Source organism: Equus caballus, chromosome 16, assembly GCF_041296265.1.
Source record: "Equus caballus isolate H_3958 breed thoroughbred chromosome 16, TB-T2T, whole genome shotgun sequence".
NCBI lineage: Eukaryota > Metazoa > Chordata > Mammalia > Perissodactyla > Equidae > Equus > Equus caballus.
This window is the reverse complement of record NC_091699.1, coordinates 868466-893188: the sequence shown is the minus strand read 5'-3', so window position 1 is coordinate 893188 and position 24723 is coordinate 868466.

The window sequence follows — 24723 nt, the reverse complement described above, 5'->3', positions numbered from 1 at the left end:
TGCCTTTCAGCTCTAGGGCAAAGTAGCACACCCAGAGCAGAAGTCCTACTTCAGCCAGATCAGGCCTGCAAAGAAACTGCGTTTCACAGGCCTTTGGAAGAGATGTTCCCACTAGTCTGTAAGAGCACTGTGCAGAGCGAGTTGTTTCTTAGCTTCCCAAAGAGCTGGAAGCAAGATGCTGTGGGGCCCAACTCGCCCTTTGGAAAGAAGCCTGCACGTTGTGCCTTTCAGCTCTAGGGCAAAGTAGCACACCCAGAGCAGAAGTCCTACTTCAGCCAGATCAGGCCTGCAAAGAAACTGCGTTTCACAGGCCTTTGGAAGAGATGTTCCCACTAGGCTGTAAGAGCACTGTGCAGAGCGAGTTGTTTCTTAGCTTCCCAAAGAGCTGGAAGCAAGATGCTGTGGGGCCCAACTCGCCCTTTGGAAAGAAGCCTGCACGTTGTGCCTTTCAGCTCTAGGGCAAAGTAGCACACCCAGAGCAGAAGTCGTACCTTAGCCAGATCAGGCCTGCAAAGAAACTGCGTTTCACAGGCCTTTGGAAGAGATGTTCCCGGTAGGCTGTAAGAGCACTGTGCAGAGCGAGTTGTTTCTTAGCTTCCCAAAGAGCTGGAAGCAAGATGCTGAGGGGCCCAACTCGCCCTTTGGAAAGAAGCCTGCACGTTGTGCCTTTCAGCTCTAGGGCAAAGTAGCACACCCAGAGCAGAAGTCCTACTTCCGCCAGATCAGGTCTGTAAAGAAACTGCGTTTCACAGGCCTTTGGAAGACATGTTCCCGGTAGGCTGTAAGAGCACTGTGCAGAGCGAGTTGTTTCTTAGCTTCCCAAAGAGCTGGAAGCAAGATGCTGTGGGGCCCAACTCGCCCTTTGGAAATAAGCCTGCACGTTGTGCCTTTCAGCTCTAGGGCAAAGTAGCACACCCAGAGCAGAAGTCCTACTTCAGCCAGATCAGGCCTGCAAAGAAACTGCGTTTCACAGGCCTTTGGAAGAGATGTTCCCACTGGGCTGTAAGAGCACTGTGCAGAGCGAGTTGTTTCTTAGCTTCCCAAAGAGCTGGAAGCAAGATGCTGTGGGGCCCAACTCGCCCTTTGGAAAGAAGCCTGCACGTTGTGCCTTTCAGCTCTAGGGCAAAGTAGCACACGCAGAGCAGAAGTCCTAATTCAGCCAGATCAGGCCTGCAAAGAAACTGCGTTTCACAGGCCTTTGGAAGAGATGTTCACGGTAGGCTGTAAGAGCACTGTGCAGAGCGAGTTGTTTCTTAGCTTCCCAAAGAGCTGGAAGCAAGATGCTGTGGGGCCCAACTCGCCCTTTGGAAAGAAGCCTGCACGTTGTGCCTTTCAGCTCTAGGGCAAAGTAGCACACCCAGAGCAGAAGTCCTACTTCAGCCAGATCAGGCCTGCAAAGAAACTGCGTTTCACAGGCCTTTGGAAGACATGTTCCCGGTAGGCTGTAAGAGCACTGTGCAGAGCGAGTTGTTTCTTAGCTTCCCAAAGAGCTGGAAGCAAGATGCTGTGGGGCCCAACTCGCCCTTTGGAAAGAAGCCTGCACGTTGTGCCTTTCAGCTCTAGGGCAAAGTAGCACACGCAGAGCAGAAGTCCTAATTCAGCCAGATCAGGCCTGCAAAGAAACTGCGTTTCACAGGCCTTTGGAAGAGATGTTCACGGTAGGCTGTAAGAGCACTGTGCAGAGCGAGTTGTTTCTTAGCTTCCCAAAGAGCTGGAAGCAAGATGCTGTGGGGCCCAACTCGCCCTTTGGAAAGAAGCCTGCACGTTGTGCCTTTCAGCTCTAGGGCAAAGTAGCACACCCAGAGCAGAAGTCCTACTTCAGCCAGATCAGGCCTGCAAAGAAACTGCGTTTCACAGGCCTTTGGAAGACATGTTCCCGGTAGGCTGTAAGAGCACTGTGCAGAGCGAGTTGTTTCTTAGCTTCCCAAAGAGCTGGAAGCAAGATGCTGTGGGGCCCAACTCGCCCTTTGGAAAGAAGCCTGCACGTTGTGCCTTGCAGCTCTAGGGCAAAGTAGCACACCCAGAGCAGAAGTCCTACTTCCGCCAGATCAGGCCTGCAAAGAAACTGCGTTTCACAGGCCTTTGGAAGAGATGTTCCCGGTACGCTGTAAGAGCACTGTGCAGAGCGAGTTGTTTCTTAGCTTCCCAAAGAGCTGGAAGCAAGATGCTGTGGGGCCCAACTCGCCCTTTGGAAAGAAGCCTGCACGTTGTGCCTTTCAGCTCTAGGGCAAAGTAGCACACCCAGAGCAGAAGTCCTACTTCAGCCAGATCAGGCCTGCAAAGAAACTGTGTTTCACAGGCCTTTGGAAGAGATGTTCCCGGTAGGCTGTAAGAGCACTGTGCAGAGCGAGTTGTTTCTTAGCTTCCCAAAGAGCTGGAAGCAAGATGCTGTGGGGCCCAACTCGCCCTTTGGAAAGAAGCCTGCACGTTGTGCCTTTCAGCTCTAGGGCAAAGTAGCACACCCAGAGCAGAAGTCCTACTTCAGCCAGATCAGGCCTGTAAAGAAACTGCGTTTCACAGGCCTTTGGAAGACATGTTCCCGGTAGGCTGTAAGAGCACTGTGCAGAGCGAGTTGTTTCTTAGCTTCCCAAAGAGCTGGAAGCAAGATGCTGTGGGGCCCAACTCGCCCTTTGGAAAGAAGCCTGCACGTTGTGCCTTTCAGCTCTAGGGCAAAGTAGCACACCCAGAGCAGAAGTCGTACCTTAGCCAGATCAGGCCTGCAAAGAAACTGCGTTTCACAGGCCTTTGGAAGAGATGTTCCCACTAGGCTGTAAGAGCACTGTGCAGAGCGAGTTGTTTCTTAGCTTCCCAAAGAGCTGGAAGCAAGATGCTGTGGGGCCCAACTCGCCCTTTGGAAAGAAGCCTGCACGTTGTGCCTTTCAGCTCTAGGGCAAAGTAGCACACGCAGAGCAGAAGTCCTAATTCAGCCAGATCAGGCCTGCAAAGAAACTGCGTTTCACAGGCCTTTGGAAGAGATGTTCCCGGTAGGCTGTAAGAGCACTGTGCAGAGCGAGTTGTTTCTTAGCTTCCCAAAGAGCTGGAAGCAAGATGCTGTGGGGCCCAACTCGCCCTTTGGAAAGAAGCCTGCACGTTGTGCCTTTCAGCTCTAGGGCAAAGTAGCACACCCAGAGCAGAAGTCCTACTTCAGCCAGATCAGGTCTGTAAAGAAACTGCGTTTCACAGGCCTTTGGAAGACATGTTCCCGGTAGGCTGTAAGAGCACTGTGCAGAGCGAGTTGTTTCTTAGCTTCCCAAAGAGCTGGAAGCAAGATGCTGTGGGGCCCAACTCGCCCTTTGGAAATAAGCCTGCACGTTGTGCCTTTCAGCTCTAGGGCAAAGTAGCACACCCAGAGCAGAAGTCCTACTTCAGCCAGATCAGGCCTGCAAAGAAACTGCGTTTCACAGGCCTTTGGAAGAGATGTTCCCACTAGGCTGTAAGAGCACTGTGCAGAGCGAGTTGTTTCTTAGCTTCCCAAAGAGCTGGAAGCAAGATGCTGTGGGGCCCAACTCGCCCTTTGGAAAGAAGCCTGCACGTTGTGCCTTTCAGCTCTAGGGCAAAGTAGCACACGCAGAGCAGAAGTCCTAATTCAGCCAGATCAGGCCTGCAAAGAAACTGCGTTTCACAGGCCTTTGGAAGAGATGTTCACGGTAGGCTGTAAGAGCACTGTGCAGAGCGAGTTGTTTCTTAGCTTCCCAAAGAGCTGGAAGCAAGATGCTGTGGGGCCCAACTCGCCCTTTGGAAAGAAGCCTGCACGTTGTGCCTTTCAGGTCTGGGGCAAAGTAGCACACCCAGAGCAGAAGTCCTACTTCAGCCAGATCAGGCCTGCAAAGAAACTGCGTTTCACAGGCCTTTGGAAGAGATGTTCCCGGTAGGCTGTAAGAGCACTGTGCAGAGCGAGTTGTTTCTTAGCTTCCCAAAGAGCTGGAAGCAAGATGCTGTGGGGCCCAACTCGCCCTTTGGAAAGAAGCCTGCACGTTGTGCCTTTCAGCTCTAGGGCAAAGTAGCACACCCAGAGCAGAAGTCCTACTTCAGCCAGATCAGGCCTGCAAAGAAACTGCGTTTCACAGGCCTTTGGAAGAGATGTTCCCGGTAGGCTGTAAGAGCACTGTGCAGAGCGAGTTGTTTCTTAGCTTCCCAAAGAGCTGGAAGCAAGATGCTGTGGGGCCCAACTCGCCCTTTGGAAAGAAGCCTGCACGTTGTGCCTTTCAGCTCTAGGGCAAAGTAGCACACGCAGAGCAGAAGTCCTACTTCAGCCAGATCAGGCCTGCAAAGAAACTGCGTTTCACAGGCCTTTGGAAGAGATGTTGCCGGTAGGCTGTAAGAGCACTGTGCAGAGCGAGTTGTTTCTTAGCTTCCCAAAGAGCTGCAAGCAAGATGCTGTGGGGCCCAACTCGCCCTTTGGAAAGAAGCCTGCACGTTGTGCCTTTCAGCTCTAGGGCAAAGTAGCACACCCAGAGCAGAAGTCCTACTTCAGCCAGATCAGGCCTGCAAAGAAACTGCGTTTCACAGGCCTTTGGAAGAGATGTTCCCGGTAGGCTGTAAGAGCACTGTGCAGAGCGAGTTGTTTCTTAGCTTCCCAAAGAGCTGGAAGGAAGATGCTGTGGGGCCCAACTCGCCTTTTGGAAAGAAGCCTGCACGTTGTGCCTTTCAGCTCTAGGGCAAAGGAGCACACCCAGAGCAGAAGTCCTACTTCAGCCAGATCAGGCCTGCAAAGAAACTGCGTTTCACAGGCCTTTGGAAGAGATGTTCCCGGTAGGCTGTAAGAGCACTGTGCAGAGCGAGTTGTTTCTTAGCTTCCCAAAGAGCTGGAAGCAAGATGCTGTGGGGCCCAACTCGCCCTTTGGAAAGAAGCCTGCACGTTGTGCCTTTCAGCTCTAGGGCAAAGTAGCACACCCAGAGCAGAAGTCCTACTTCAGCCAGATCAGGCCTGCAAAGAAACTGCGTTTCACAGGCCTTTGGAAGAGATGTTCCCACTAGTCTGTAAGAGCACTGTGCAGAGCGAGTTGTTTCTTAGCTTCCCAAAGAGCTGGAAGCAAGATGCTGTGGGGCCCAACTCGCCCTTTGGAAAGAAGCCTGCACGTTGTGCCTTTCAGCTCTAGGGCAAAGTAGCACACCCAGAGCAGAAGTCCTACTTCAGCCAGATCAGGCCTGCAAAGAAACTGCGTTTCACAGGCCTTTGGAAGAGATGTTCCCACTAGGCTGTAAGAGCACTGTGCAGAGCGAGTTGTTTCTTAGCTTCCCAAAGAGCTAGAAGCAAGATGCTGTGGGGCCCAACTCGCCCTTTGGAAAGAAGCCTGCACGTTGTGCCTTTCAGCTCTAGGGCAAAGTAGCACACCCAGAGAAGAAGTCCTACTTCAGCCAGATCAGGCCTGCAAAGAAACTGCGTTTCACAGGCCTTTGGAAGAGATGTTCCCGGTAGGCTGTAAGAGCACTGTGCAGAGCGAGTTGTTTCTTAGCTTCCCAAAGAGCTGGAAGCAAGATGCTGTGGGGCCCAACTCGCCCTTTGGAAAGAAGCCTGCACGTTGTGCCTTTCAGCTCTAGGGCAAAGTAGCACTCCCAGAGCAGAAGTCGTACCTTAGCCAGATCAGGCCTGCAAAGAAACTGCGTTTCACAGGCCTTTGGAAGAGATGTTCCCCGTAGGCTGTAAGAGCACTGTGCAGAGCGAGTTGTTTCTTAGCTTCCCAAAGAGCTGGAAGCAAGATGCTGTGGGGCCCAACTCGCCCTTTGGAAAGAAGCCTGCACGTTGTGCCTTTCAGCTCTAGGGCAAAGTAGCACACCCAGAGCAGAAGTCCTACTTCAGCCAGATCAGGCCTGCAAAGAAACTGCGTTTCACAGGCCTTTGGAAGAGATGTTCCCGGTAGGCTGTAAGAGCACTGTGCAGAGCGAGTTGTTTCTTAGCTTCCCAAAGAGCTGGAAGCAAGATGCTGTGGGGCCCAACTCGCCCTTTGGAAAGAAGCCTGCACGTTGTGCCTTTCAGCTCTAGGGCAAAGTAGCACACCCAGAGCAGAAGTCCTACTTCAGCCAGATCAGGCCTGCAAAGAAACTGCGTTTCACAGGCCTTTGGAAGAGATGTTCCCGGTAGGCTGTAAGAGCACTGTGCAGAGCGAGTTGTTTCTTAGCTTCCCAAAGAGCTGGAAGCAAGATGCTGTGGGGCCCAACTCGCCCTTTGGAAAGAAGCCTGCACGTTGTGCCTTTCAGCTCTAGGGCAAAGTAGCACACGCAGAGCAGAAGTCCGACTTCAGCCAGATCAGGCCTGCAAAGAAACTGCGTTTCACAGGCCTTTGGAAGAGATGTTCCCGGTAGGCTGTAAGAGCACTGTGCAGAGCGAGTTGTTTCTTAGCTTCCCAAAGAGCTGCAAGCAAGATGCTGTGGGGCCCAACTCGCCCTTTGGAAAGAAGCCTGCACGTTGTGCCTTTCAGCTCTAGGGCAAAGTAGCACACCCAGAGCAGAAGTCCTACTTCAGCCAGATCAGGCCTGCAAAGAAACTGCGTTTCACAGGCCTTTGGAAGAGATGTTCCCACTAGTCTGTAAGAGCACTGTGCAGAGCGAGTTGTTTCTTAGCTTCCCAAAGAGCTGGAAGCAAGATGCTGTGGGGCCCAACTCGCCCTTTGGAAAGAAGCCTGCACGTTGTGCCTTTCAGCTCTAGGGCAAAGTAGCACACCCAGAGCAGAAGTCCTACTTCAGCCAGATCAGGCCTGCAAAGAAACTGCGTTTCACAGGCCTTTGGAAGAGATGTTCCCACTAGGCTGTAAGAGCACTGTGCAGAGCGAGTTGTTTCTTAGCTTCCCAAAGAGCTGGAAGCAAGATGCTGTGGGGCCCAACTCGCCCTTTGGAAAGAAGCCTGCACGTTGTGCCTTTCAGCTCTAGGGCAAAGTAGCACACCCAGAGAAGAAGTCCTACTTCAGCCAGATCAGGCCTGCAAAGAAACTGCGTTTCACAGGCCTTTGGAAGAGATGTTCCCGGTAGGCTGTAAGAGCACTGTGCAGAGCGAGTTGTTTCTTAGCTTCCCAAAGAGCTGGAAGCAAGATGCTGTGGGGCCCAACTCGCCCTTTGGAAAGAAGCCTGCACGTTGTGCCTTTCAGCTCTAGGGCAAAGTAGCACTCCCAGAGCAGAAGTCGTACCTTAGCCAGATCAGGCCTGCAAAGAAACTGCGTTTCACAGGCCTTTGGAAGAGATGTTCCCCGTAGGCTGTAAGAGCACTGTGCAGAGCGAGTTGTTTCTTAGCTTCCCAAAGAGCTGGAAGCAAGATGCTGTGGGGCCCAACTCGCCCTTTGGAAAGAAGCCTGCACGTTGTGCCTTTCAGCTCTAGGGCAAAGTAGCACACCCAGAGCAGAAGTCCTACTTCAGCCAGATCAGGCCTGCAAAGAAACTGCGTTTCACAGGCCTTTGGAAGAGATGTTCCCGGTAGGCTGTAAGAGCACTGTGCAGAGCGAGTTGTTTCTTAGCTTCCCAAAGAGCTGGAAGCAAGATGCTGTGGGGCCCAACTCGCCCTTTGGAAAGAAGCCTGCACGTTGTGCCTTTCAGCTCTAGGGCAAAGTAGCACACCCAGAGCAGAAGTCCTACTTCAGCCAGATCAGGCCTGCAAAGAAACTGCGTTTCACAGGCCTTTGGAAGAGATGTTCCCGGTAGGCTGTAAGAGCACTGTGCAGAGCGAGTTGTTTCTTAGCTTCCCAAAGAGCTGGAAGCAAGATGCTGTGGGGCCCAACTCGCCCTTTGGAAAGAAGCCTGCACGTTGTGCCTTTCAGCTCTAGGGCAAAGTAGCACACGCAGAGCAGAAGTCCGACTTCAGCCAGATCAGGCCTGCAAAGAAACTGCGTTTCACAGGCCTTTGGAAGAGATGTTCCCGGTAGGCTGTAAGAGCACTGTGCAGAGCGAGTTGTTTCTTAGCTTCCCAAAGAGCTGCAAGCAAGATGCTGTGGGGCCCAACTCGCCCTTTGGAAAGAAGCCTGCACGTTGTGCCTTTCAGCTCTAGGGCAAAGTAGCACACCCAGAGCAGAAGTCCTACTACAGCCAGATCAGGCCTGCAAAGAAACTGCGTTTCACAGGCCTTTGGAAGAGATGTTCCCGGTAGGCTGTAAGAGCACTGTGCAGAGCGAGTTGTTTCTTAGCTTCCCAAAGAGCTGGAAGCAAGATGCTGTGGGGCCCAACTCGCCCTTTGGAAAGAAGCCTGCACGTTGTGCCTTTCAGCTCTAGGGCAAAGTAGCACACCCAGAGCAGAAGTCCTACTTCAGCCAGATCAGGCCTGCAAAGAAACTGCGTTTCACAGGCCTTTGGAAGAGATGTTCCCGGAAGGCTGTAAGAGCACTGTGCAGAGCGAGTTGTTTCTTAGCTTCCCAAAGAGCTGGAAGCAAGATGCTGTGGGGCCCAACTCGCCCTTTGGAAAGAAGCCTGCACGTTGTGCCTTTCAGCTCTAGGGCAAAGTAGCACACCCAGAGCAGAAGTCCTACTTCAGCCAGATCAGGCCTGCAAAGAAACTGCGTTTCACAGGCCTTTGGAAGAGATGTTCACGGTAGGCTGTAAGAGCACTGTGCAGAGCGAGTTGTTTCTTAGCTTCCCAAAGAGCTGGAAGCAAGATGCTGTGGGGCCCAACTCGCCCTTTGGAAAGAAGCCTGCACGTTGTGCCTTTCAGCTCTAGGGCAAAGTAGCACACGCAGAGCAGAAGTCCTAATTCAGCCAGATCAGGCCTGCAAAGAAACTGCGTTTCACAGGCCTTTGGAAGAGATGTTCACGGTAGGCTGTAAGAGCACTGTGCAGAGCGAGTTGTTTCTTAGCTTCCCAAAGAGCTGGAAGCAAGATGCTGTGGGGCCCAACTCGCCCTTTGGAAAGAAGCCTGCACGTTGTGCCTTTCAGCTCTAGGGCAAAGTAGCACACCCAGAGCAGAAGTCCTACTTCAGCCAGATCAGGCCTGCAAAGAAACTGCGTTTCACAGGCCTTTGGAAGAGATGTTCCCGGTAGGCTGTAAGAGCACTGTGCAGAGCGAGTTGTTTCTTAGCTTCCCAAAGAGCTGGAAGCAAGATGCTGTGGGGCCCAACTCGCCCTTTGGAAAGAAGCCTGCACGTTGTGCCTTTCAGCTCTAGGGCAAAGTAGCACACCCAGAGCAGAAGTCCTACTTCAGCCAGATCAGGCCTGCAAAGAAACTGCGTTTCACAGGCCTTTGGAAGAGATGTTCCCGGTAGGCTGTAAGAGCACTGTGCAGAGCGAGTTGTTTCTTAGCTTCCCAAAGAGCTGGAAGCAAGATGCTGTGGGGCCCAACTCGCCCTTTGGAAAGAAGCCTGCACGTTGTGCCTTTCAGCTCTAGGGCAAAGTAGCACACCCAGAGCAGAAGTCCTACTTCAGCCAGATCAGGCCTGCAAAGAAACTGCGTTTCACAGGCCTTTGGAAGAGATGTTCCCACTAGGCTGTAAGAGCACTGTGCAGAGCGAGTTGTTTCTTAGCTTCCCAAAGAGCTGGAAGCAAGATGCTGTGGGGCCCAACTCGCCCTTTGGAAAGAAGCCTGCACGTTGTGCCTTTCAGCTCTAGGGCAAAGTAGCACACCCAGAGCAGAAGTCCTACTTCAGCCAGATCAGGCCTGCAAAGAAACTGCGTTTCACAGGCCTTTGGAAGACATGTTCCCGGTAGGCTGTAAGAGCACTGTGCAGAGCGAGTTGTTTCTTAGCTTCCCAAAGAGCTGGAAGCAAGATGCTGTGGGGCCCAACTCGCCCTTTGGAAAGAAGCCTGCACGTTGTGCCTTTCAGCTCTAGGGCAAAGGAGCACACCCAGAGCAGAAGTCCTACTTCAGCCAGATCAGGCCTGCAAAGAAACTGCGTTTCACAGGCCTTTGGAAGAGATGTTCCCGGTAGGCTGTAAGAGCACTGTGCAGAGCGAGTTGTTTCTTAGCTTCCCAAAGAGCTGGAAGCAAGATGCTGTGGGGCCCAACTCGCCCTTTGGAAAGAAGCCTGCACGTTGTGCCTTTCAGCTCTAGGGCAAAGTAGCACACCCAGAGCAGAAGTCCTACTTCAGCCAGATCAGGCCTGCAAAGAAACTGCGTTTCACAGGCCTTTGGAAGAGATGTTCCCACTAGGCTGTAAGAGCACTGTGCAGAGCGAGTTGTTTCTTAGCTTCCCAAAGAGCTGGAAGCAAGATGCTGTGGGGCCCAACTCGCCCTTTGGAAAGAAGCCTGCACGTTGTGCCTTTCAGCTCTAGGGCAAAGTAGCACACCCAGAGAAGAAGTCCTACTTCAGCCAGATCAGGCCTGCAAAGAAACTGCGTTTCACAGGCCTTTGGAAGAGATGTTCCCGGTAGGCTGTAAGAGCACTGTGCAGAGCGAGTTGTTTCTTAGCTTCCCAAAGAGCTGGAAGCAAGATGCTGTGGGGCCCAACTCGCCCTTTGGAAAGAAGCCTGCACGTTGTGCCTTTCAGCTCTAGGGCAAAGTAGCACTCCCAGAGCAGAAGTCGTACCTTAGCCAGATCAGGCCTGCAAAGAAACTGCGTTTCACAGGCCTTTGGAAGAGATGTTCCCCGTAGGCTGTAAGAGCACTGTGCAGAGCGAGTTGTTTCTTAGCTTCCCAAAGAGCTGGAAGCAAGATGCTGTGGGGCCCAACTCGCCCTTTGGAAAGAAGCCTGCACGTTGTGCCTTTCAGCTCTAGGGCAAAGTAGCACACCCAGAGCAGAAGTCCTACTTCAGCCAGATCAGGCCTGCAAAGAAACTGCGTTTCACAGGCCTTTGGAAGAGATGTTCCCGGTAGGCTGTAAGAGCACTGTGCAGAGCGAGTTGTTTCTTAGCTTCCCAAAGAGCTGGAAGCAAGATGCTGTGGGGCCCAACTCGCCCTTTGGAAAGAAGCCTGCACGTTGTGCCTTTCAGCTCTAGGGCAAAGTAGCACACCCAGAGCAGAAGTCCTACTTCAGCCAGATCAGGCCTGCAAAGAAACTGCGTTTCACAGGCCTTTGGAAGAGATGTTCCCGGTAGGCTGTAAGAGCACTGTGCAGAGCGAGTTGTTTCTTAGCTTCCCAAAGAGCTGGAAGCAAGATGCTGTGGGGCCCAACTCGCCCTTTGGAAAGAAGCCTGCACGTTGTGCCTTTCAGCTCTAGGGCAAAGTAGCACACGCAGAGCAGAAGTCCGACTTCAGCCAGATCAGGCCTGCAAAGAAACTGCGTTTCACAGGCCTTTGGAAGAGATGTTCCCGGTAGGCTGTAAGAGCACTGTGCAGAGCGAGTTGTTTCTTAGCTTCCCAAAGAGCTGCAAGCAAGATGCTGTGGGGCCCAACTCGCCCTTTGGAAAGAAGCCTGCACGTTGTGCCTTTCAGCTCTAGGGCAAAGTAGCACACCCAGAGCAGAAGTCCTACTTCAGCCAGATCAGGCCTGCAAAGAAACTGCGTTTCACAGGCCTTTGGAAGAGATGTTCCCACAAGGCTGTAAGAGCACTGTGCAGAGCGAGTTGTTTCTTAGCTTCCCAAAGAGCTGGAAGCAAGATGCTGAGGGGCCCAACTCGCCCTTTGGAAAGAAGCCTGCACGTTGTGCCTTTCAGCTCTAGGGCAAAGTAGCACACCCAGAGCAGAAGTCCTACTTCCGCCAGATCAGGTCTGTAAAGAAACTGCGTTTCACAGGCCTTTGGAAGACATGTTCCCAGTAGGCTGTAAGAGCACTGTGCAGAGCGAGTTGTTTCTTAGCTCCCAAAGAGCTGGAAGCAAGATGCTGTGGGGCCCAACTCGCCCTTTGGAAATAAGCCTGCACGTTGTGCCTTTCAGCTCTAGGGCAAAGTAGCACACCCAGAGCAGAAGTCCTACTTCAGCCAGATCAGGCCTGCAAAGAAACTGCGTTTCACAGGCCTTTGGAAGAGATGTTCCCACTAGGCTGTAAGAGCACTGTGCAGAGCGAGTTGTTTCTTAGCTTCCCAAAGAGCTGGAAGCAAGATGCTGTGGGGCCCAACTCGCCCTTTGGAAAGAAGCCTGCACGTTGTGCCTTTCAGCTCTAGGGCAAAGTAGCACACGCAGAGCAGAAGTCCTACTTCAGCCAGATCAGGCCTGCAAAGAAACTGCGTTTCACAGGCCTTTGGAAGAGATGTTCCCGGTAGGCTGTAAGAGCACTGTGCAGAGCGAGTTGTTTCTTAGCTTCCCAAAGAGCTGCAAGCAAGATGCTGTGGGGCCCAACTCGCCCTTTGGAAAGAAGCCTGCACGTTGTGCCTTTCAGCTCTAGGGCAAAGTAGCACACCCAGAGCAGAAGTCCTACTTCAGCCAGATCAGGCCTGCAAAGAAACTGCGTTTCACAGGCCTTTGGAAGAGATGTTCCCGGTAGGCTGTAAGAGCACTGTGCAGAGCGAGTTGTTTCTTAGCTTCCCAAAGAGCTGGAAGCAAGATGCTGTGGGGCCCAACTCGCCCTTTGGAAAGAAGCCTGCACGTTGTGCCTTTCAGCTCTAGGGCAAAGGAGCACACCCAGAGCAGAAGTCCTACTTCAGCCAGATCAGGCCTGCAAAGAAACTGCGTTTCACAGGCCTTTGGAAGAGATGTTCCCACAAGGCTGTAAGAGCACTGTGCAGAGCGAGTTGTTTCTTAGCTTCCCAAAGAGCTGGAAGCAAGATGCTGTGGGGCCCAACTCGCCCTTTGGAAAGAAGCCTGCACGTTGTGCCTTTCAGCTCTAGGGCAAAGTAGCACACCCAGAGCAGAAGTCCTACTTCAGCCAGATCAGGCCTGCAAAGAAACTGCGTTTCACAGGCCTTTGGAAGAGATGTTCCCACTAGTCTGTAAGAGCACTGTGCAGAGCGAGTTGTTTCTTAGCTTCCCAAAGAGCTGGAAGCAAGATGCTGTGGGGCCCAACTCGCCCTTTGGAAAGAAGCCTGCACGTTGTGCCTTTCAGCTCTAGGGCAAAGTAGCACACCCAGAGCAGAAGTCCTACTTCAGCCAGATCAGGCCTGCAAAGAAACTGCGTTTCACAGGCCTTTGGAAGAGATGTTCCCACTAGGCTGTAAGAGCACTGTGCAGAGCGAGTTGTTTCTTAGCTTCCCAAAGAGCTGGAAGCAAGATGCTGTGGGGCCCAACTCGCCCTTTGGAAAGAAGCCTGCACGTTGTGCCTTTCAGCTCTAGGGCAAAGTAGCACACCCAGAGAAGAAGTCCTACTTCAGCCAGATCAGGCCTGCAAAGAAACTGCGTTTCACAGGCCTTTGGAAGAGATGTTCCCGGTAGGCTGTAAGAGCACTGTGCAGAGCGAGTTGTTTCTTAGCTTCCCAAAGAGCTGGAAGCAAGATGCTGTGGGGCCCAACTCGCCCTTTGGAAAGAAGCCTGCACGTTGTGCCTTTCAGCTCTAGGGCAAAGTAGCACTCCCAGAGCAGAAGTCGTACCTTAGCCAGATCAGGCCTGCAAAGAAACTGCGTTTCACAGGCCTTTGGAAGAGATGTTCCCCGTAGGCTGTAAGAGCACTGTGCAGAGCGAGTTGTTTCTTAGCTTCCCAAAGAGCTGGAAGCAAGATGCTGTGGGGCCCAACTCGCCCTTTGGAAAGAAGCCTGCACGTTGTGCCTTTCAGCTCTAGGGCAAAGTAGCACACCCAGAGCAGAAGTCCTAGTTCAGCCAGATCAGGCCTGCAAAGAAACTGCGTTTCACAGGCCTTTGGAAGAGATGTTCCCGGTAGGCTGTAAGAGCACTGTGCAGAGCGAGTTGTTTCTTAGCTTCCCAAAGAGCTGGAAGCAAGATGCTGTGGGGCCCAACTCGCCCTTTGGAAAGAAGCCTGCACGTTGTGCCTTTCAGCTCTAGGGCAAAGTAGCACACCCAGAGCAGAAGTCCTACTTCAGCCAGATCAGGCCTGCAAAGAAACTGCGTTTCACAGGCCTTTGGAAGAGATGTTCCCGGTAGGCTGTAAGAGCACTGTGCAGAGCGAGTTGTTTCTTAGCTTCCCAAAGAGCTGGAAGCAAGATGCTGTGGGGCCCAACTCGCCCTTTGGAAAGAAGCCTGCACGTTGTGCCTTTCAGCTCTAGGGCAAAGTAGCACACGCAGAGCAGAAGTCCGACTTCAGCCAGATCAGGCCTGCAAAGAAACTGCGTTTCACAGGCCTTTGGAAGAGATGTTCCCGGTAGGCTGTAAGAGCACTGTGCAGAGCGAGTTGTTTCTTAGCTTCCCAAAGAGCTGCAAGCAAGATGCTGTGGGGCCCAACTCGCCCTTTGGAAAGAAGCCTGCACGTTGTGCCTTTCAGCTCTAGGGCAAAGTAGCACACCCAGAGCAGAAGTCCTACTTCAGCCAGATCAGGCCTGCAAAGCAACTGCGTTTCACAGGCCTTTGGAAGAGATGTTCCCGGTAGGCTGTAAGAGCACTGTGCAGAGCGAGTTGTTTCTTAGCTTCCCAAAGAGCTGGAAGCAAGATGCTGTGGGGCCCAACTCGCCCTTTGGAAAGAAGCCTGCACGTTGTGCCTTTCAGCTCTAGGGCAAAGTAGCACACCCAGAGCAGAAGTCCTACTTCAGCCAGATCAGGCCTGCAAAGAAACTGCGTTTCACAGGCCTTTGGAAGAGATGTTCCCACAAGGCTGTAAGAGCACTGTGCAGAGCGAGTTGTTTCTTAGCTTCCCAAAGAGCTGGAAGCAAGATGCTGTGGGGCCCAACTCGCCCTTTGGAAAGAAGCCTGCACGTTGTGCCTTTCAGCTCTAGGGCAAAGTAGCACACCCAGAGCAGAAGTCGTACTTCAGCCAGATCAGGCCTGCAAAGAAACTGCGTTTCACAGGCCTTTGGAAGAGATGTTCCCACTAGTCTGTAAGAGCACTGTGCAGAGCGAGTTGTTTCTTAGCTTCCCAAAGAGCTGGAAGCAAGATGCTGTGGGGCCCAACTCGCCCTTTGGAAAGAAGCCTGCACGTTGTGCCTTTCAGCTCTAGGGCAAAGTAGCACACCCAGAGCAGAAGTCCTACTTCAGCCAGATCAGGCCTGCAAAGAAACTGCGTTTCACAGGCCTTTGGAAGAGATGTTCCCACTAGGCTGTAAGAGCACTGTGCAGAGCGAGTTGTTTCTTAGCTTCCCAAAGAGCTGGAAGCAAGATGCTGTGGGGCCCAACTCGCCCTTTGGAAAGAAGCCTGCACGTTGTGCCTTTCAGCTCTAGGGCAAAGTAGCACACCCAGAGCAGAAGTCGTACCTTAGCCAGATCAGGCCTGCAAAGAAACTGCGTTTCACAGGCCTTTGGAAGAGATGTTCCCGGTAGGCTGTAAGAGCACTGTGCAGAGCGAGTTGTTTCTTAGCTTCCCAAAGAGCTGGAAGCAAGATGCTGAGGGGCCCAACTCGCCCTTTGGAAAGAAGCCTGCACGTTGTGCCTTTCAGCTCTAGGGCAAAGTAGCACACCCAGAGCAGAAGTCCTACTTCCGCCAGATCAGGTCTGTAAAGAAACTGCGTTTCACAGGCCTTTGGAAGACATGTTCCCGGTAGGCTGTAAGAGCACTGTGCAGAGCGAGTTGTTTCTTAGCTTCCCAAAGAGCTGGAAGCAAGATGCTGTGGGGCCCAACTCGCCCTTTGGAAAGAAGCCTGCACGTTGTGCCTTTCAGCTCTAGGGCAAAGTAGCACACCCAGAGCAGAAGTCCTACTTCAGCCAGATCAGGCCTGCAAAGAAACTGCGTTTCACAGGCCTTTGGAAGAGATGTTCCCACTGGGCTGTAAGAGCACTGTGCAGAGCGAGTTGTTTCTTAGCTTCCCAAAGAGCTGGAAGCAAGATGCTGTGGGGCCCAACTCGCCCTTTGGAAAGAAGCCTGCACGTTGTGCCTTTCAGCTCTAGGGCAAAGTAGCACACGCAGAGCAGAAGTCCTAATTCAGCCAGATCAGGCCTGCAAAGAAACTGCGTTTCACAGGCCTTTGGAAGAGATGTTCACGGTAGGCTGTAAGAGCACTGTGCAGAGCGAGTTGTTTCTTAGCTTCCCAAAGAGCTGGAAGCAAGATGCTGTGGGGCCCAACTCGCCCTTTGGAAAGAAGCCTGCACGTTGTGCCTTTCAGCTCTAGGGCAAAGTAGCACACCCAGAGCAGAAGTCCTACTTCAGCCAGATCAGGCCTGCAAAGAAACTGCGTTTCACAGGCCTTTGGAAGACATGTTCCCGGTAGGCTGTAAGAGCACTGTGCAGAGCGAGTTGTTTCTTAGCTTCCCAAAGAGCTGGAAGCAAGATGCTGTGGGGCCCAACTCGCCCTTTGGAAAGAAGCCTGCACGTTGTGCCTTTCAGCTCTAGGGCAAAGTAGCACACGCAGAGCAGAAGTCCTAATTCAGCCAGATCAGGCCTGCAAAGAAACTGCGTTTCACAGGCCTTTGGAAGAGATGTTCACGGTAGGCTGTAAGAGCACTGTGCAGAGCGAGTTGTTTCTTAGCTTCCCAAAGAGCTGGAAGCAAGATGCTGTGGGGCCCAACTCGCCCTTTGGAAAGAAGCCTGCACGTTGTGCCTTTCAGCTCTAGGGCAAAGTAGCACACCCATAGCAGAAGTCCTACTTCAGCCAGATCAGGCCTGCAAAGAAACTGCGTTTCACAGGCCTTTGGAAGACATGTTCCCGGTAGGCTGTAAGAGCACTGTGCAGAGCGAGTTGTTTCTTAGCTTCCCAAAGAGCTGGAAGCAAGATGCTGTGGGGCCCAACTCGCCCTTTGGAAAGAAGCCTGCACGTTGTGCCTTGCAGCTCTAGGGCAAAGTAGCACACCCAGAGCAGAAGTCCTACTTCAGCCAGATCAGGCCTGCAAAGAAACTGCGTTTCACAGGCCTTTGGAAGAGATGTTCCCGGTACGCTGTAAGAGCACTGTGCAGAGCGAGTTGTTTCTTAGCTTCCCAAAGAGCTGGAAGCAAGATGCTGTGGGTCCCAACTCGACCTTTGGAAAGAAGCCTGCACGTTGTGCCTTTCAGCTCTAGGGCAAAGTAGCACACCCAGAGCAGAAGTCGTACCTTAGCCAGATCAGGCCTGCAAAGAAACTGCGTTTCACAGGCCTTTGGAAGAGATGTTCCCGGTAGGCTGTAAGAGCACTGTGCAGAGCGAGTTGTTTCTTAGCTTCCCAAAGAGCTGGAAGCAAGATGCTGAGGGGCCCAACTCGCCCTTTGGAAAGAAGCCTGCACGTTGTGCCTTTCAGCTCTAGGGCAAAGTAGCACACCCAGAGCAGAAGTCCTACTTCCGCCAGATCAGGTCTGTAAAGAAACTGCGTTTCACAGGCCTTTGGAAGACATGTTCCCGGTAGGCTGTAAGAGCACTGTGCAGAGCGAGTTGTTTCTTAGCTTCCCAAAGAGCTGGAAGCAAGATGCTGTGGGGCCCAACTCGCCCTTTGGAAAGAAGCCTGCACGTTGTGCCTTTCAGCTCTAGGGCAAAGTAGCACACCCAGAGCAGAAGTCCTACTTCAGCCAGATCAGGCCTGCAAAGAAACTGCGTTTCACAGGCCTTTGGAAGAGATGTTCCCACTGGGCTGTAAGAGCACTGTGCAGAGCGAGTTGTTTCTTAGCTTCCCAAAGAGCTGGAAGCAAGATGCTGTGGGGCCCAACTCGCCCTTTGGAAAGAAGCCTGCACGTTGTGCCTTTCAGCTCTAGGGCAAAGTAGCACACGCAGAGCAGAAGTCCTAATTCAGCCAGATCAGGCCTGCAAAGAAACTGCGTTTCACAGGCCTTTGGAAGAGATGTTCACGGTAGGCTGTAAGAGCACTGTGCAGAGCGAGTTGTTTCTTAGCTTCCCAAAGAGCTGGAAGCAAGATGCTGTGGGGCCCAACTCGCCCTTTGGAAAGAAGCCTGCACGTTGTGCCTTTCAGCTCTAGGGCAAAGTAGCACACCCAGAGCAGAAGTCCTACTTCAGCCAGATCAGGCCTGCAAAGAAACTGCGTTTCACAGGCCTTTGGAAGACATGTTCCCGGTAGGCTGTAAGAGCACTGTGCAGAGCGAGTTGTTTCTTAGCTTCCCAAAGAGCTGGAAGCAAGATGCTGTGGGGCCCAACTCGCCCTTTGGAAAGAAGCCTGCACGTTGTGCCTTTCAGCTCTAGGGCAAAGTAGCACACGCAGAGCAGAAGTCCTAATTCAGCCAGATCAGGCCTGCAAAGAAACTGCGTTTCACAGGCCTTTGGAAGAGATGTTCACGGTAGGCTGTAAGAGCACTGTGCAGAGCGAGTTGTTTCTTAGCTTCCCAAAGAGCTGGAAGCAAGATGCTGTGGGGCCCAACTCGCCCTTTGGAAAGAAGCCTGCACGTTGTGCCTTTCAGCTCTAGGGCAAAGTAGCACACCCATAGCAGAAGTCCTACTTCAGCCAGATCAGGCCTGCAAAGAAACTGCGTTTCACAGGCCTTTGGAAGACATGTTCCCGGTAGGCTGTAAGAGCACTGTGCAGAGCGAGTTGTTTCTTAGCTTCCCAAAGAGCTGGAAGCAAGATGCTGTGGGGCCCAACTCGCCCTTTGGAAAGAAGCCTGCACGTTGTGCCTTGCAGCTCTAGGGCAAAGTAGCACACCCAGAGCAGAAGTCCTACTTCAGCCAGATCAGGCCTGCAAAGAAACTGCGTTTCACAGGCCTTTGGAAGAGATGTTCCCGGTACGCTGTAAGAGCACTGTGCAGAGCGAGTTGTTTCTTAGCTTCCCAAAGAGCTGGAAGCAAGATGCTGTGGGTCCCAACTCGACCTTTGGAAAGAAGCCTGCACGTTGTGCCTTTCAGCTCTAGGGCAAAGTAGCACACCCAGAGCAGAAGTCCTACTTCAGCCAGATCAGGCCTGCAAAGAAACTGCGTTTCACAGGCCTTTGGAAGAGATGTTCCCACTAGGCTGTAAGAGCACTGTGCAGAGCGAGTTGTTTCTTAGCTTCCCAAAGAGCTGGAAGCAAGATGCTGTGGGGCCCAACTCGCCCTTTGGAAAGAAGCCTGCACGTTGTGCCTTTAGGCTCCAGGGCAAAGTAGCACACCCAGAGCAGAAGTCCTACTTCAGCCAGATCAGGCCTGCAAAGAAACTGCGTTTCACTGGCCTTTGGAAGAGATGTTCCCGTTAGGCTTTAAGAGCACTGTGCAGAGCGAGTTGTTTCTTAGCTTCCCAAAGAGCTGGAAGCAAGATGCTGTGGGGCCCAACTCGCCCTTTGGAAAGAAGCCTGCACGTTGTGCCTTTCAGCTCTAGGGCAAAGTAGCACACCCAGAGCAGAAGTCCTACTTCAGCCAGATCAGGCCTGCAAAGAAACTGCGTTTCACAGGCCTTTGGAAGAGATGTTCCCGGTAGTCTGTAAGAGCACTGTGCAGAGCGAGTTGTTTCTTAGCTTCCCAAAGAGCTGGAAGCAAGATGCTGTGGGGCCCAACTCGCCCTTTGGAAAGAAGCCTGCACGTTGTGCCTTTCAGCTCTAGGGCAAAGTAGCACACCCAGAGCAGAAGTCCTACTTCAGCCAGATCAGGCCTGCAAAGAAACTGTGTTTCACAGGCCTTTGGAAGAGATGTTCCCGGTAGGCTGTAAGAGCACTGTGCAGAGCGAGTTGTTTCTTAGCTTCCCAAAGAGCTGGAAGCAAGATGCTGTGGGGCCCAACTCGCCCTTTGGAAAGAAGCCTGCACGTTGTGCCTTTCAGCTCTAGGGCAAAGTAGCACACCCAGAGCAGAAGTCCTACTTCAGCCAGATCAGGCCTGTAAAGAAACTGCGTTTCACAGGCCTTTGGAAGACATGTTCCCGGTAGGCTGTAAGAGCACTGTGCAGAGCGAGTTGTTTCTTAGCTTCCCAAAGAGCTGGAAGCAAGATGCTGTGGGGCCCAACTCGCCCTTTGGAAAGAAGCCTGCACGTTGTGCCTTTCAGCTCTAGGGCAAAGTAGCACACCCAGAGCAGAAGTCGTACCTTAGCCAGATCAGGCCTGCAAAGAAACTGCGTTTCACTGGCCTTTGGAAGACATGTTCCCCGTAGGCTGTAAGAGCACTGTGCAGAGCGAGTTGTTTCTTAGCTTCCCAAAGAGCTGGAAGCAAGATGCTGTGGGGCCCAACTCGCCCTTTGGAAAGAAGCCTGCACGTTGTGCCTTTCAGCTCTAGGGCAAAGTAGCACACGCAGAGCAGAAGTCCTAATTCAGCCAGATCAGGCCTGCAAAGAAACTGCGTTTCACAGGCCTTTGGAAGACATGTTCCCCGTAGGCTGTAAGAGCACTGTGCAGAGCGAGTTGTTTCTTAGCTTCCCAAAGAGCTGGAAGCAAGATGCTGTGGGGCCCAACTCGCCCTTTGGAAAGAAGCCTGCACGTTGTGCCTTTCAGCTCTAGGGCAAAGTAGCACACCCAGAGCAGAAGTCCTACTTCAGCCAGATCAGGTCTGTAAAGAAACTGCGTTTCACAGGCCTTTGGAAGACATGTTCCCGGTAGGCTGTAAGAGCACTGTGCAGAGCGAGTTGTTTCTTAGCTTCCCAAAGAGCTGGAAGCAAGATGCTGTGGGGCCCAACTCGCCCTTTGGAAAGAAGCCTGCACGTTGTGCCTTTCAGCTCTAGGGCAAAGTAGCACACCCAGAGCAGAAGTCCTACTTCAGCCAGATCAGGCCTGCAAAGAAACTGCGTTTCACAGGCCTTTGGAAGAGATGTTCCCACTAGTCTGTAAGAGCACTGTGCAGAGCGAGTTGTTTCTTAGCTTCCCAAAGAGCTGGAAGCAAGATGCTGTGGGGCCCAACTCGCCCTTTGGAAAGAAGCCTGCACGTTGTGCCTTTCAGCTCTAGGGCAAAGTAGCACACCCAGAGCAGAAGTCCTACTTCAGCCAGATCAGGCCTGCAAAGAAACTGCGTTTCACAGGCCTTTGGAAGAGATGTTCCCACTAGGCTGTAAGAGCACTGTGCAGAGCGAGTTGTTTCTTAGCTTCCCAAAGAGCTGGAAGCAAGATGCTGTGGGGCCCAACTCGCCCTTTGGAAAGAAGCCTGCACGTTGTGCCTTTCAGCTCTAGGGCAAAGTAGCACACCCAGAGCAGAAGTCGTACCTTAGCCAGATCAGGCCTGCAAAGAAACTGCGTTTCACAGGCCTTTGGAAGAGATGTTCCCGGTAGGCTGTAAGAGCACTGTGCAGAGCGAGTTGTTTCTTAGCTTCCCAAAGAGCTGGAAGCAAGATGCTGAGGGGCCCAACTCGCCCTTTGGAAAGAAGCCTGCACGTTGTGCCTTTCAGCTCTAGGGCAAAGTAGCACACCCAGAGCAGAAGTCCTACTTCCGCCAGATCAGGTCTGTAAAGAAACTGCGTTTCACAGGCCTTTGGAAGACATGTTCCCGGTAGGCTGTAAGAGCACTGTGCAGAGCGAGTTGTTTCTTAGCTTCCCAAAGAGCTGGAAGCAAGATGCTGTGGGGCCCAACTCGCCCTTTGGAAAGAAGCCTGCACGTTGTGCCTTTCAGCTCTAGGGCAAAGTAGCACACCCAGAGCAGAAGTCCTACTTCAGCCAGATCAGGCCTGCAAAGAAACTGCGTTTCACAGGCCTTTGGAAGAGATGTTCCCACTGGGCTGTAAGAGCACTGTGCAGAGCGAGTTGTTTCTTAGCTTCCCAAAGAGCTGGAAGCAAGATGCTGTGGGGCCCAACTCGCCCTTTGGAAAGAAGCCTGCACGTTGTGCCTTTCAGCTCTAGGGCAAAGTAGCACACGCAGAGCAGAAGTCCTAATTCAGCCAGATCAGGCCTGCAAAGAAACTGCGTTTCACAGGCCTTTGGAAGAGATGTTCACGGTAGGCTGTAAGAGCACTGTGCAGAGCGAGTTGTTTCTTAGCTTCCCAAAGAGCTGGAAGCAAGATGCTGTGGGGCCCAACTCGCCCTTTGGAAAGAAGCCTGCACGTTGTGCCTTTCAGCTCTAGGGCAAAGTAGCACACCCAGAGCAGAAGTCCTACTTCAGCCAGATCAGGCCTGCAAAGAAACTGCGTTTCACAGGCCTTTGGAAGACATGTTCCCGGTAGGCTGTAAGAGCACTGTGCAGAGCGAGTTGTTTCTTAGCTTCCCAAAGAGCTGGAAGCAAGATGCTGTGGGGCCCAACTCGCCCTTTGGAAAGAAGCCTGCACGTTGTGCCTTTCAGCTCTAGGGCAAAGTAGCACACGCAGAGCAGAAGTCCTAATTCAGCCAGATCAGGCCTGCAAAGAAACTGCGTTTCACAGGCCTTTGGAAGAGATGTTCACGGTAGGCTGTAAGAGCACTGTGCAGAGCGAGTTGTTTCTTAGCTTCCCAAAGAGCTGGAAGCAAGATGCTGTGGGGCCCAACTCGCCCTTTGGAAAGAAGCCTGCACGTTGTGCCTTTCAGCTCTAGGGCAAAGTAGCACACCCAGAGCAGAAGTCCTACTTCAGCCAGATCAGGCCTGCAAAGAAACTGCGTTTCACAGGCCTTTGGAAGACATGTTCCCGGTAGGCTGTAAGAGCACTGTGCAGAGCGAGTTGTTTCTTAGCTTCCCAAAGAGCTGGAAGCAAGATGCTGTGGGGCCCAACTCGCCCTTTGGAAAGAAGCCTGCACGTTGTGCCTTGCAGCTCTAGGGCAAAGTAGCACACCCAGAGCAGAAGTCCTACTTCCGCCAGATCAGGCCTGCAAAGAAACTGCGTTTCACAGGCCTTTGGAAGAGATGTTCCCGGTACGCTGTAAGAGCACTGTGCAGAGCGAGTTGTTTCTTAGCTTCCCAAAGAGCTGGAAGCAAGATGCTGTGGGGCCCAACTCGCCCTTTGGAAAGAAGCCTGCACGTTGTGCCTTTCAGCTCTAGGGCAAAGTAGCACACCCAGAGCAGAAGTCCTACTTCAGCCAGATCAGGCCTGCAAAGAAACTGTGTTTCACAGGCCTTTGGAAGAGATGTTCCCGGTAGGCTGTAAGAGCACTGTGCAGAGCGAGTTGTTTCTTAGCTTCCCAAAGAGCTGGAAGCAAGATGCTGTGGGGCCCAACTCGCCCTTTGGAAAGAAGCCTGCACGTTGTGCCTTTCAGCTCTAGGGCAAAGTAGCACACCCAGAGCAGAAGTCCTACTTCAGCCAGATCAGGCCTGTAAAGAAACTGCGTTTCACAGGCCTTTGGAAGACATGTTCCCGGTAGGCTGTAAGAGCACTGTGCAGAGCGAGTTGTTTCTTAGCTTCCCAAAGAGCTGGAAGCAAGATGCTGTGGGGCCCAACTCGCCCTTTGGAAAGAAGCCTGCACGTTGTGCCTTTCAGCTCTAGGGCAAAGTAGCACACCCAGAGCAGAAGTCGTACCTTAGCCAGATCAGGCCTGCAAAGAAACTGCGTTTCACAGGCCTTTGGAAGAGATGTTCCCACTAGGCTGTAAGAGCACTGTGCAGAGCGAGTTGTTTCTTAGCTTCCCAAAGAGCTGGAAGCAAGATGCTGTGGGGCCCAACTCGCCCTTTGGAAAGAAGCCTGCACGTTGTGCCTTTCAGCTCTAGGGCAAAGTAGCACACGCAGAGCAGAAGTCCTAATTCAGCCAGATCAGGCCTGCAAAGAAACTGCGTTTCACAGGCCTTTGGAAGAGATGTTCCCGGTAGGCTGTAAGAGCACTGTGCAGAGCGAGTTGTTTCTTAGCTTCCCAAAGAGCTGGAAGCAAGATGCTGTGGGGCCCAACTCGCCCTTTGGAAAGAAGCCTGCACGTTGTGCCTTTCAGCTCTAGGGCAAAGTAGCACACCCAGAGCAGAAGTCCTACTTCAGCCAGATCAGGTCTGTAAAGAAACTGCGTTTCACAGGCCTTTGGAAGACATGTTCCCGGTAGGCTGTAAGAGCACTGTGCAGAGCGAGTTGTTTCTTAGCTTCCCAAAGAGCTGGAAGCAAGATGCTGTGGGGCCCAACTCGCCCTTTGGAAATAAGCCTGCACGTTGTGCCTTTCAGCTCTAGGGCAAAGTAGCACACCCAGAGCAGAAGTCCTACTTCAGCCAGATCAGGCCTGCAAAGAAACTGCGTTTCACAGGCCTTTGGAAGAGATGTTCCCACTAGGCTGTAAGAGCACTGTGCAGAGCGAGTTGTTTCTTAGCTTCCCAAAGAGCTGGAAGCAAGATGCTGTGGGGCCCAACTCGCCCTTTGGAAAGAAGCCTGCACGTTGTGCCTTTCAGCTCTAGGGCAAAGTAGCACACGCAGAGCAGAAGTCCTAATTCAGCCAGATCAGGCCTGCAAAGAAACTGCGTTTCACAGGCCTTTGGAAGAGATGTTCACGGTAGGCTGTAAGAGCACTGTGCAGAGCGAGTTGTTTCTTAGCTTCCCAAAGAGCTGGAAGCAAGATGCTGTGGGGCCCAACTCGCCCTTTGGAAAGAAGCCTGCACGTTGTGCCTTTCAGGTCTGGGGCAAAGTAGCACACCCAGAGCAGAAGTCCTACTTCAGCCAGATCAGGCCTGCAAAGAAACTGCGTTTCACAGGCCTTTGGAAGAGATGTTCCCGGTAGGCTGTAAGAGCACTGTGCAGAGCGAGTTGTTTCTTAGCTTCCCAAAGAGCTGGAAGCAAGATGCTGTGGGGCCCAACTCGCCCTTTGGAAAGAAGCCTGCACGTTGTGCCTTTCAGCTCTAGGGCAAAGTAGCACACCCAGAGCAGAAGTCCTACTTCAGCCAGATCAGGCCTGCAAAGAAACTGCGTTTCACAGGCCTTTGGAAGAGATGTTCCCGGTAGGCTGTAAGAGCACTGTGCAGAGCGAGTTGTTTCTTAGCTTCCCAAAGAGCTGGAAGCAAGATGCTGTGGGGCCCAACTCGCCCTTTGGAAAGAAGCCTGCACGTTGTGCCTTTCAGCTCTAGGGCAAAGTAGCACACGCAGAGCAGAAGTCCTACTTCAGCCAGATCAGGCCTGCAAAGAAACTGCGTTTCACAGGCCTTTGGAAGAGATGTTGCCGGTAGGCTGTAAGAGCACTGTGCAGAGCGAGTTGTTTCTTAGCTTCCCAAAGAGCTGCAAGCAAGATGCTGTGGGGCCCAACT